Source organism: Euprymna scolopes, chromosome 46, assembly GCF_053919585.1.
Source record: "Euprymna scolopes isolate OS-2025 chromosome 46, ASM5391958v1, whole genome shotgun sequence".
NCBI classification, from domain to species: Eukaryota; Metazoa; Mollusca; class Cephalopoda; order Sepiida; family Sepiolidae; genus Euprymna; species Euprymna scolopes.
The window spans coordinates 189,451,338-189,465,338 of record NC_136527.1 but is presented as its reverse complement, the minus strand read 5'-3'; the positions used below and the strand labels follow the sequence as shown (position 1 = coordinate 189,465,338).

The following is a 14,001-nucleotide window of genomic DNA, read 5'->3' as shown; positions in this document are numbered from 1 at the left end:
TTTATTGTTCTAGTGTAAAACCCGAGTATAATAATTTCTTAAAATAAATAAGCGCTTTAAAATAAGTTTAAACACAACCTATTTATGTAATTAACATTTATTCACTATTTTTTTGTATTTTGATTTGATTTTGCTTTGTTATACTTGAAGATGCCCGTTTTCTTTATGAAAGTGTTTGGTGAAAGTACGAATTAGTTAGTAGGGACTCCATCTCATGTTAAGAATGTTTTTTTTAAGCAATAAGGAATTATATTTATTTATTGTTATCACGTACGACCCGAGAGAAATTAATATTGAAAATAAGTGGAAACACAAAACTTATCGGTGTATGCCTCCCCACGGGACAGAGTTAGACACCGGGGTCGTTTTTTAACGTGGAGAAAAGGTACAAAAATAAAAATTGTCTCAGTCGTGAAGGATTTCTCCTCCACCAAAAGAGAACAAGAAATGGAAGTGCAGCGTCTGAAGTACAGATACTACACTTTGATCTTGACCAAAAGGCCAAGAATCGGTGTAGCTAACATTCATTGATTATTATTTGTCATTGATTTGTTTTTTGTTTATACTTGGAGATGCACGTTTTGTTTTTGAATATGTTTGGTGAAAGTAAGAATTAGTAAGCAGAGACTTTCTAAGAATGGCTTTCTAAATAATAACATTAGTATTAATGAGGGGGTATTTTTTTATTTGAAACAGGAAACAAAATAAAAGTAAAAAGTGCCCTCTCCGTGAATCTAAAATTGAAATTAATAAATTGAATAACGATATTTTGACCGTATCATTTGTTTATTAATTTGTTAGATAAAAGCACAAAATAGTTAACAACATGTACACTCTAATCCACAAAACGTAACAAACGTATCTTTTGTTTAAAACAGTGCTGGGTTAGATTTTGAAGATTAAAAAAAACATTTTTTTGACATTTCTATAAGGTTTACATTTTTGTGTGTGTTCGAGGTCAGCATTTTTATTGACCATTTTATTTTCATTTTTTATAACAGTGTCATTAATCTTTTAGTGATGTATCAAAAATATTTTTCATTACAAAAAAATTTAAATTACTTTAGAACCACATGCAAATATTGTTTTAATATAACCACATAACGATGAAGAATTGTCTGAATTCGTGAAATGAAAAATGCATCGTTACAATCCACTACAAAATACATGCAGAAAAAAACTCTAGCATCTAAAAAATATAAACGAAATAATTTAAAAAAATTGTAAAATTTCAGTTTTGTCCCTTTATATGCTTATCTTACATGTGAATACGTTTAAAATAAAAGTTTATATAATATATGAATATGTTAATCATATTGTCATATAATTATATGCACATGGGCTAAGGTAGATTATAGAATATGAGGATCGTTTTGGTGTACATAGGTTAATTCAAGATTAGATATGATTATTTTAATCATATTGTTATATAATATTATGGTACATTTTCAATTGGACTAATTCAAGATTCGATATGAGTATGTTAATCATATTGTCATATAATGTTGTGGCACATTTTCATATGGGCTAATTCAATATTAGATATTATTATGTTATTCATATTGTCATATAATTTTGTGGTACATTTTCACATGGACTAATTCAATATTAGATATGAATATATTAATCATATTGTCATATAAGTTTGTGGTACATTTTCACACGGGCTAATTCAAGATTACAGGTGAATATGTTAATCATATTGTCATATAATGGTGTGGTATTAGATATGAATATGTTTATCATATTGTCATATAATATTGTGTTACATTTTCACACGGGCTAATTCAAGATCACAGATGAATATGTTATTCATATTGTCATATAATGGTACATTTTCACATTCAAGATTATATATGAATATGTACTATTTCTTGTTTCCTTCTATGTTATTTTTTTTACATTTCAAAGCATATTGTACCAATAATTTTCTCTTGTTTAAATAGAATAAATCATGGCTATAGTAAGAGAAGAATCGCTAAGAGTGAATGACTGAAGTGTTTTTTTTCTTTTTAAACACATTGTGGGGCATTTCAATATGTGAGAATTACTTGAGTCAGCCTTTATCTGGCCTTTATCCCTGTTCAACAAGCCCCAACTCCGCTATCTATATTTCTTTCACAAGAGCTAATTGCTCTTCTCCCCAAGCTGATATAAAGTCACATACTTTGCACTACCTTGGGACAGGTTTCTAGCTTTCGGTCCTAAACAATAGGAGGCTGACCTTTTTAAACATCGTTAAATACTAAACATCTATAGAATTCTATTGCTAAGGCATGCATTATCTTAACCTATATTTATACTCTATAGAATATATATAGAATAGATACCTATTAGCCACATTTTGTGCCCAGACTATAAGTGATCTATATTAACTAGCAAACTACATTTCTTTCACTTCAATGGGAAACATGCTGGTTATTATATTTACATGAAAACTAATACCTAACCGCATTTCAAACACACCTGTACACTTATACTATAAGTTTCCAATTAGTCACAAATCCAAAAACCATATTTGATCTTTTTGTTCCTAGTCAAAATTAATTTCAAATCTACAACCCATGCTCACACATATCTACTTTCAAAACGTAACGATATTTTCCAATATAAACCCTATTCTGAGGAGTGTAACTTCAAAGCAGATACTAATTCTTTGATACTAACTCTATTAATCCTAACTATCCATGCAGCGGCATAGAAATACCTGGTCTTGAAACCAGGTGTAGGGAAAATTCTCTCGGTGCTGATGGACTCGTAGATCTGATCAGGTCATCTATCTAGGAGAAGGAAAACTCTGATTTGTAAACCTGTGCCACTGACCTCATACGTCTTGGCACAAAACGGGGGAGGAAAGCCTCCACAGTCCTAAATTGCATCTTCCCTAGAGTTGGTGACTTGATCAAATCACCGGTTTGCAAACCTAAACTGCTTAAGGAGTAGATAGACTCTGCCTATCGCCTAACTTACGCCTTTCCCTATTAGCCAGGCGCAGAGGTGCAACTGCAGGGACACATTAGAGACGAGCAGTGCTTAGCCTTGTTTCTTGTCTAGGACAATGAATGCCGTCCCACACAATTGCTTCATTTCCTTCCCCTACACCTGGGCATCTTGGGAGTGCTTGTTTACCATACATGCTAACGTGATTGGACTTGGCCACTCCTGTCGGACTGGTTTGAGGGTACCGGTTTGACAGTTGCTGGTTGTTGTTTCCGACTGATAGTACGGGAACCCTAACTCTTTGGTAGTGCTTAGAGTGGCTGCTCTATCATCAGCTGTATAATGTCGGGATGTTTGTAATGCTATGTCGCGTATGGAAAGGCACCCTGCACTCATCTCTCGTGGGCATTTCCGAGGCCACATTCCTGTGGATGAGGAGGCAGCTGATGGTCTACTCGTGTTGCATGATGGTGGCTATGCGCATCCATTTTATCTTGCACCTCACCCTAGATCTCTAACTATGAAATAAAATCAATGACAACTCAATCCAAAAAAAAACGTTCAAACCAAACACACAATGAAACAATTCACCTCCTCCCTTGAGGCTTGCATTTACAAATATCCGAGGACTTAGAACTAACTAGGATGATGTAGAATGATTTATCCTAGCAAACTCTCCAGATATATTAGTACTAAGTGAAACTAACTTGCAATCCTTCATCCCATCTAACATCTTTAACATGTCTGGTTATCTTCCACTTTGTCGAAGGACTGTGACAGGCACATACACGGACTTGGAGTCTATATTCATAACATCCTCCCCATGTCTAGGGAATCTAAACTAGAATCAGGTGACCAGCCCTTCATGTGCTTTAAACTAACTTTACAACATAGCGTTAGCTACCTGTATTTTCTTTATCGCTCTGTCAACCAAGGACTGTACTATAATCAATCAGGTCTCTGACAGCATAGATGTAGCACTCTCCCTTGACACTAGCGCCCAAACACATGTATTTGGTGACTTTAACGCCTACCACAGAAATTGGTTTGGCTTCTCTAACTACACCGACACAGCGGGTAGCGTCATCCATAACTTTGCTATATCCCATTCCTTGATACAGACAATAACATTCCCGACCCGCCTCCCAGCTCGCCAGGATCAGCAAGCCTCACATTTGGATTTATTTCTGAAAACTGTTCCTGCTGATTGTGTAACATGCTCATTGCTCGCTCGGGAATGCTGATCACGCTATGATAATGATAGACATTACTCTAAACTCTCGATCCAAAGTTGAAGAGCCATTGCTCAAAATGACAAGGTACTAGAATAAGGCTCACTGGGATGCCATTAGAGATCACATCAGAGACGCCCCATGGGGAAATATCTTTTCTCTTCCAGCAGAACAGTGCGCAAATGAGACTACTGAATGGTTTAAAGCAGCAATTGAAGCACATCTTCCTACACGGAAGTTCTATAGTAAACCCCACTCTCCCCAATGGTTTACTTCTACATGCACAGCTGCCATTGCTCACAGGCAACATGCATACCATAGATCTATGTACAAACAGACAAAAGTGTATAAAAGCTAAAAATAATTGCAAGAAAGAAGTAACAACAGCTAAGAGTAAATATACTGAAATAACCAGAAAACGCATTGAAGCGCAAAAATTAGGAACTCGTGATTTCTGGAAAATCTACAATAGTGTAGTAAATAATGGCCAATAAACAATACCCCAACTATCAAACAATTATGAGGTTGTTTGCACAGCAACTAAGAAAGCTAACATTCTTGACTGCAAGTTTGCCTCAAACTCCACCTTGGACCGAGCAAGCCATTCCCTCCCTGATTTTCCTTTGTGGACAGAAATCACGCTAGATGATCGGAAGATCACACCTTCCCAAGTACATGATATTATAAAAAACCTAGACACCTCAAAAGCATGTGGACCTGACCCCATCCCGGCTGTGCTATTAAAAAAGTGCTCTGGTGAGGTCGCTCCTATTCTCTCTATACTCTTTAACAATTGCCTTAACGAATCTTGCTTTCCTGGCTGCTGGAAAACTGTTTCTGTGGTACCAGTTTACAAAACCTCTGGCGGAAGAACTGCCCCATTAAATTATCAGCAAATTAGCCTCCTCCCTCTGTTCGCCAAAATATTTGAGTTTTTAATTAATAAAGATCGAGTCCACCACCGTACAGCTGCTAAACTTCTGTCAGACCATCAATATGGATTTAAGCAAGCCCGTTCTACTGCAGGTATTCTAACTGTAATTTCTGAACGTTTATACAAAGCACTGGATAAGGCATGGGAAGGGAGGCCAGTAAACCTAGATATTTCTATGGCTTTTGACGGAGTATGGCACGATGGCTTTCTGATGAAAATAAAATCCTATGGTATTATTGTATGAATGCTTAGCATAATTAGATCCTTAAATGGGAGAAGAATCCAGGTTGTCCTTGATGGTCCCAAAAATTTTATATAAATGTGGGTGTGGACCTTTATTATTTCTGATATTCATAAATGACTTACCTGATAAAATTGTCTCTGAGATGGGTATATTTGCCAACGACACCACGCTCTATAGCAGGCACATTGGGAAAATTAATGAGCACATATCTAAGGTAATGGCCAAAACCCTAGAGAAAGACCTTCAGTCTGTAGTGGAATGGGGTCAAAAATGGATGGTAACGTTCAACACTACAAAGACAAAGTTCGTTTCCTTTCATGATTATGTGAAACCTTACCAACCACCAATACCTTTGGCTGGAAATACTTTACCTGAGAGCACTTCGTTCAAGCTCCTTGGCTTAACGTTCACAGGAAACATGAGTTGGAATATACACATCGAGATTATTGCTAAGGCTGCTGCAAAGAAGGTGTGCTCTCTCTATCGTGCTAGAAAGTTACTTCCGCCTGAAAGTATCCTGTAACTCTACAAAGCCACCATTAGCATATGTATAGAGTACTGCCGTCACATTTGGGCTAGTGCATCTGCTACTAGTCTCTTGCTCCTAGACAGGGTCCAAAAGAGAGTTGTCAACCTAATAGGTCTTGAACTGTCATCTAAACTTCAGCCTCTGTCCCATCGACGAAATGTTGCATCCCTCTGCCTTATTTACAAGTATTTTCATGATTGATGCTCTGATGAACTACAAGCACTTGTACCCCATCGGCGGAAATACAACCGATAAACCTGATGAGCAGCAAAGTCCCACCCCTACACAGTTGAGATACCTAGATGCAAGAAAGCCTTTTACTCTAATAGCTTCTTTCCCAGAACTGCAGGACTTTGGAATACTTTTTCCGGTTTGCTGCTTCCCAAACTGTACTGACATGCAGAAGCTCAAGTGTAATGTGAACATACATCTTGCTGCTAAACTCCCTACATATTACTCCTGCAACTTAGGTCCCTGACAGTAGCCTCCTATATCAAAGTGGCAAGGTACCTTGTTTGGGGTGAAAGTGTGATAAAAAAGAACATGGGCTAATTCAAGATCACATATGAATATGTTACTGGGTATATATATATATATTCAAATGCTTATTGAAAGATTATCACATTTCTCTGTAATATAAATAAATTTGATTTGCACAGACTTTGACTTAGATTAAGGTAGATGTAGACCTTAAGAAAGCAACTTGACTTAAAACGTACTAATCTTACATGGAGTCTCTTAACGAGTTTCTTTAAGAGAGACATTCTTTCTTTAATGTATTAATGCATTTGTAATGGATCGTGAAAACATCTTCAGACATATCTTTTGGTCGTTCCTCTTCTGTCACTTTTCTGGTGAGGTCTTTTCCATTGTCTCGTGTAGCAGGCAAATTCTGTTCTGGGTGAGGAATTACAGATGAACTAAGACAAGGGTTTCATTTCTATAAAGATTCTTTATTTAAATTGACCAGGCCTGAATCAGCTGTTTGGATGAAGATCAGAAGAGATTCTACCCCTTTCCTGGTTGCAGCACTTTCCATATCTATTTTAAGACCTCTTGCTAGCACATCTGCTTTCTCTGTTGACCTAAGCTTTACCCCTCAATTCTTTTAAAAGTACATATAATTCTAGGTACAATAATAAAATTCGGTCTGTGTCGTAGTTAACGGTGAACTGATTGAATCCAAAATTCGACAATTTTTATAGTAATGTTGAAAGGTTTCCATTGGTTGTTTAGCACAGCCGGTGGTTATAAAAATGATTGACGAATCCATTCATCTCATACCCCCATTAGGAGTCAAAAACATGTTACAGTGTTTTAACTATATCCTTAAGAACGCCTGTATTGCCTCGTTCTTCAGGTTAGAAAATCTGGTTATTTTTCTCATGTGTCTCTTATGAATATTTTGATAGGAATAATCTCAATTTTATGAGTTCAAACCAATTATATTGACAATAATAAAAAAAAAACAAATCACTAATATGTGAATGATGATACTAAAAATATTGAATTTCATATATTTTTTATTTACAGATGTTCCTGCCTGAACGCCTACATTGGATTTTATAATCTTTAAACGACTTATACGTGAAGAAACAAAGTTATTCTTTGTATTACTCAGGATTTTATTATTAAACAAATTCTGGAAGATTTTTGTTTGTGAATTATGTGTTTAATATTACAAGAAAAACATAGATATGAACATATGAAATCACAAATTGCAGACAATATGTGTATTTGGAAAAAAATAGATTGTATATAATTTTAGAAACCACACCACCAAGAAATATATGGTAGAGACGTAAACCAAATTAAATGATATATTCATTGAATGGTAAGTGTCTGTTCTCCAATTTGCTTAAACATCTGTGAGAAAACAATGCGAGGATGAAAATTATATTATTTAGAACTAAGTTGATAAGCTTATTCCAGGATCAATTTTAGTAAAACATGCAGGTCCCCAGTTATGAAAAGCCATATTCTTGTGAAGTATGTGGGCATTCTTTTTCTCACAAATCATCATTAGTGAGACATATGAGAACTCACACTGGTGAAAAGCCACATTCTTGTCAAGTTTGTGGATATTCTTTTTCTTTTGACTCAGAGTTAGCAAGGCATGTTAGAACACACACTGGTGAAAAGCCACATTCTTGTGAAGTCTGTGGATATTCTTGTTCTGAAAAATCAAAGTTAGTGAGACACATGAGAACTCACACTGGTGAAAAGCCATATTCTTGTGAAGTATGTGGATATTCTTGTTCTGAAAAATCACACCTTGTGCAACATATGAGAACTCACACTGGTGAAAAGCCACATTCTTGCGAACTGTGTGGATATTCTTGTTCCGAAAAATCATACCTTGTGACACATGTAAGAACACACACTGGTGAAAAGACATATTCTTGTCAAGTTTGTGGATATGTTTTTTCTGCTAAATCAAAGTTAGCCAGACATATGAAAACTCACACTCACTCTTCATAAACTAAGGTAGCAGGAAACTAATCTAAAGTAAAAGCTTTAGCTGCAGAAATTAAAAATAAACAACAGAAAATGGAGCCACACCATTGAATTGATTATTTGGCAAGAACCCGAGGATGGTGCTCAGAAACCTAATTAAAAAATAAATCAAGGTAAAGTCACCAAAGAGCAGGAAAGCTCCTTGAGGAGCTTAAACAGGAGTATATAGAAAGTGATACTTCACTCCAATGGGTTAAAAGGAGGAGACTTCCATTTGACTAAGGAAAGACTCACTGTAGCAAGTCAAGCTCAGGCCATACTCACAAATGGATTAAAAAAATGGCTGGCCTACAAACAAATGGTCAATTCCGGCTTTGCCACTGAGCGATTGAGAGTCCAAGTCACCTAATGTTTGTCTTTCCATATTGGCAGATGGCCTTTATACTGCCCGCCACAATTGGAAGATTTTTGGGGAGATGCAACTTGACAGATCGACAAACATCTGGGAACATGAACCACCACGATAACATCAAACGGAAAAGTGTGTTCTATGACAAAAACATATGGGCGGATGGATACATAAAAGACAAGGCCATCAAACCAGATATTGTAATATGGAAAAAGCTCGAAAGAACTGCGCTCATTATCGATGTCACAGTCCCAAATGATGTTGGCCTTAATAGAGCTGAATGGAATAAACATTATACCGGTTGTGATAGGAGCAACTGGCATAATAAAAAAAATCTTCAGAAATATTAGAAGCAATCCCAGGAAGACCAAAATGTAACGAAATACAAATAGCAGCCCTAAAGTGAACAACATCTATTCTTAAAAGAGCCCTGGGATATAAATTTAAATTATAATAGAATCGAGTGTTATCTCCCGTTGATCTCTAAAACCTTACTGAAGTAAAATAAATTAAAAAAAGAAAAAAGTCACATTCTTGTGCTGAAAAATTAAAGTTAGTGAAACCACATAACTGTGAAGTGTGAGAAAGGTAAGAAAACGCACACTACAGAAAGGCCAGATATTTGGGAAGTGTATGTATATCTTATTCTAAAGAAAAACTATTTTTACTGGCACATATGAAATTGCACACTGGGGAAATGCCACCTGTTTTAAAATGTACGCATATATTTTTTCTGAAAAATAAGTTATGATACATATGAGAATTCACACCGAGGAAAAGCAACATTCTTTTTTAGTTTGTGGATATTGTTATTATCGAAAATATTCCTAAGTGAGACATCTAAGAACTCATATTGGAGAAAAACCCAATTTTTGTGCATAATCTTGTACTAAAAAAATGATAAAGCATATGAAAACTCTCACTGTGAAAAAGCTACATACTTGTGAAGTGTGTTGATACACTTGTCCTCTAAAATCAAATATATTGTCAAATGTCAATATATTGTCAAATATATTAGAGCTCACACTGGGGAAAACCAAATATTTGTGAAGGGTGTTGATAGTCTTGTTCTGAAAAATCAAAGTTATTGGAGCATATGACAACTCACACTGGAAAACAACAACATACTTGTGAAGTGTGTGGACATTCTTGTTATAGAAAATCAACACTAGTCCTTTTACGTGAACACTTATAACATTTGCCATTTACACCACTTTGGGGGGACAATATTGGCGTGAATTCCCGTCCCTTGCTTGTTTTCCAGACAAAATAGAGCAATGTGCCCATGTTGCTGACATCAATAGCACGTGATATTTTTTGCCGTGTGTCTCCTTCGTTATCAGATCACTGACTCCCATGTACCGTGGATTTTTCGTTCGATTATTTCTCTATTCCTCTTATGGCCGGATCGTGCTTTTCCTATTGGCAACTGTTGATGAGAACACACGCAGTTCACAAAATAGAAATCTGAACAAAGAAAGGAAAAATGCAAACGTCAATGTTCACATATAAATTGACTGTTGGACTGTGTGTCCAATTGATGTTACATTCGTCTATCTCCGTTTCATAGTCAACTCTAAAATTGTCCATGACTCTATTTCACAATCAACTCTATAACTGTTCAACTGTAGTCATTATCAACTCCCATCTGCCGCCTAGCGCATCTAGATCTCACCTGTCACTGTCCAACTTCCATCCGCTACCTAGCGCATCTAGATATCAACTTACTGTCCCCTCTACGTTGGTATCACAGGTCGCCTACCCCACCCTGGCAACCGGAAGCTGCCCTCCCCTGTTTTATCAGTAGGTTTCTATTGTTATGGTTGATTGTAGGATATTTCCGATTTCTTTGTTTATTCTAAGCTATTTCCTCTCTATTGTTAATTGTAGGATATTTCCGATTTATTTGTTTATTCCGAGCTATTTCCTCTTCCTTTGTCTATTGTAGGATATTTCTCGGTAGTCCAGGGGTATTTGAATACCCTTAAAAAACTCTTCAAAGCAATTCTTTTTTGTTTTGACTGGCTCCAGACAACTGGTACAGCTTTTCATACCAGAGAGGGAAAATCAACCTCGCCCCTCCATCGAGGTAGAAAAAAACAGGAGGAACTTTAACCACCTCCAAAATAACAGGCATTCCACCATTTCGCCCCAACCTCCCAAAAATAAACAGGAGGAATTTTAATCACATCAACTGTAACATGCATCGTGCCACTTTCCTCTCTCCCTTTCTCCCTCCCCCCTAAAAAATTCAGGAGGATTTTTTGTCACCTCCATCCGGAAAAACCTTGTGCACACACCCCTGAACGTGTTTGGTCTCTCGCCATTTTTTTTCAATAAGAAGGACAATCTTATGCATTTTACTTAAATAACACTTGCAACATTATTAAAAAAACAAGTAACATTTTCACAAAACAAAATTGCTTCTCTATTGTTTCTGTTTTCGACAACACTAAAACAATAGAATTCAATACAATAAAACCTGTAACCTGAAAAAAATAGCATTCAATAATTATAAGTCTTTTTTTTTCAAATTTTTCTCATTTCTTGTACTAATCGATTAAGAATTCCCTGTGGAATTTTACAAGCATGAAACATATGTAATCTTCATTGTTAAAAATACATAAAAATTCCCGTAAGCATTTTTTTAAGCATGGCCAAACATTTTTTCAGTAAAATCAAGATAAGTCTCTTTTTTTCCTATTCTTTTTTTACCAACAATTAAAATATAAAGTTCGTATGTGTGTGTACAGAAAAAAGTGGTTAAACAGTCCCCATTTTTTTGTTTGCAAAAGAAATTTTCACTGTGAGTGTCTCTTTGTTTCTTCTCCTTTTTAAAAAAAACCTTTAAAGTGAAGGGCTTTTTCTCTCCCTTTCCACACAGTATGCATATCCTCTCATCTGTTGGGTCCCACCTTAAATGGGATGAACCTCGGCCGTTGCTTGTACTGTCCTACAGCCTTCGGTTGGTTGGCATTTGGGCCCCCCTCCATGCCACTTTCTTCCTCATTTCTCGTTTTGGACAACAATCTACCCTCCTCGATCTTGACGTCTCCCGCTGGCATACCATACCCATTGGTGATCCACCTGGCATTGTTTCCTATAAATTATTATTTCTAACGCTACAACTATCATTAGGAGACTTGTTGGGTTCCTGTCTCCACTGGCTCCCCTCTGTCCCATCCTTTCTAACTTACTATCGTCTTACTGCAAATCTATTTTTCTATGGGTTTCAGCAATTTAGGGGGCCTACTCACGGTTACATTGGGCATTGCCCCCACCAACGATCTCCACTGGCTCGTCCATTGACTGGAAGTAATATTCGCTAGTGCCAATAATTAATCCTGTATCTCAAACTTTTCCTCTGACTGGAAGTAGGGCGGAAGAGTAATAGACTTCCCAAAGGCCGAACATGTAACCTTATTGCCCTCCCAGGCCTTCCTCCGCATACTTGCGCCAACTCTAACTCCTTCCTCAGTGGTAAACGCCATACCCCGTCGGACAGGCCTATTGCCTGCAGTAGTAGGTCTCTCTTTGACACCTTCACCTGGCAGGTCTGCTCAATCCCTATCTGGTTACCTCTAAATAACTCCAGCAAACACAGCCTGTGGTTATCGCTGAGGTATACGGGACTTTTTTATGTACAAGTCCCCAATATATCTTTTTTTTCCTCACCCGGGGAGAGTAACATGAATTTTGTCCTAGCCAGGTTAAGGACAATGTACTCGGCTTCCAACTTATAACGAGCAACTGCTTCGAAGTTTTCCGTTCTATTGGGGAAAGGGATGGACAGACCTATAGCGTAAAGCACCTCAAATGTACGTCAAGAAGTGGAACAGAAACAAAGACCAACAGCCTGTTGTCCTCTATTAAGGTTATGCAACCAAGCGCCACAATCCTGACTCGGGGGTGAGGGAAGACGAAGCTTGTATGGCAACATGGCCTGTATTCTAAGTAGGAGATCCCTGAGGCGGCCTGGCGCCACTAGGTGATAATTACCTCAGGAAAAGCATATCCAGCTGGGTTCTGACCTGTTCCAAGGAAAGTAACAGGGACTGCGAGGTCTGCTGAAGTCTTATTATAATTGTAAGTTGAATGAATTATTTCAGAAAATGCCCCAGCTCTCGCAATTCACCCGATAAACCCTGAGTTACATTGCTTAGGTCCCGTTCTACACCCTGAACATTCTTAACTAGCCAGATAATTGTCTGCCTAATTTCAGCTATCTCTATCCGAGTAATTTTCAAGATGGACAGGCTGTCTCTTGCTTCCGTGAGCTCTCTCTCTCTCTCTCTCTCTCTCTCTAGTTTGTTTGTTTATTTTTTATTTCACTTTTTGTGTATGTGTGTCCGTGTGTTCTTTTTTTTCGGCAGTTTTCTTTTCGTTTTGCGTGTCCTTTTCTCTCACTCTCTCTCTCTCTGTCTCACTCACTCTCTTCCAGTCTATAACACAGACTCTCTCTTTTCACTTTATTTTTTGTTCTCGTGTTTTTCTTGTCTGTTTGGTTTATTATTATTTATATATATATATATATATATATATATATATATATATATATATATGAGAGACGCTCAAGGGTACAAAAATAAGAATTGTCCCAGACGTGAAGGATTTCTCCTCCACCGAAAGAGAACAAGAAATGGAAGTGCGGCATCCGAAGAACAGATGCTGCACTTTGATCCTGACCAAAAGGCCAAGAGTAGCGGTGAACCCGTGGAAAAAGAAAGGGAAAACAGGCAGCTGTAAACGACGAAAAGAAGAGAAAAAAAGATAAGATCGTAGCTTATGGTGGAAGAACGTGATGACGTTAAATTGGCCATGACAGCCCGTGGGTGGCGAGGATACCAATGAAATTCCGATCTACAAAGCAAACAGTCGCCGAACAGCGGGGCGACACGTGACCCTATTGAAAAAGACGCGTGGCCTTTGTGGAATCGGATTCAGCTGTTTTTATGTCCTCTCAAAAATAATTAAGTTAGGCATCTCTGTTTTTATGTCCTGTCAAGTTCCATTAGGAAACAACCGAATGCCAACAGAGAAAGAAAGACAGCTCCTTTTTTGTGTATGGGCCGCCTGGCGAAGATTTGACGGACAGTGATCCCTTAATTCTGATTGGCCAACGACCTGAAACGGGAAGAGACCCAGTCCACGCCCCCACAATATAAGCAGCGAGCCTTGAGAGAGTAAGAGAGAGAGCCTTGCTTCCTTGGGTCCGACGAACGTAGATTCCCCCATCGATTGACCCTGTCACGTAGA

At 37.5% G+C, this 14,001-nt stretch overlaps 1 pseudogene; it reads right to left on the bottom strand.

Moving 5' to 3' along the window:
- Positions 1-285: 285 nt before the first annotated feature.
- Positions 286-513, bottom strand: LOC145271831 (U2 spliceosomal RNA; annotated as a pseudogene).
- Positions 514-14,001: the final 13,488 nt, after the last annotated feature.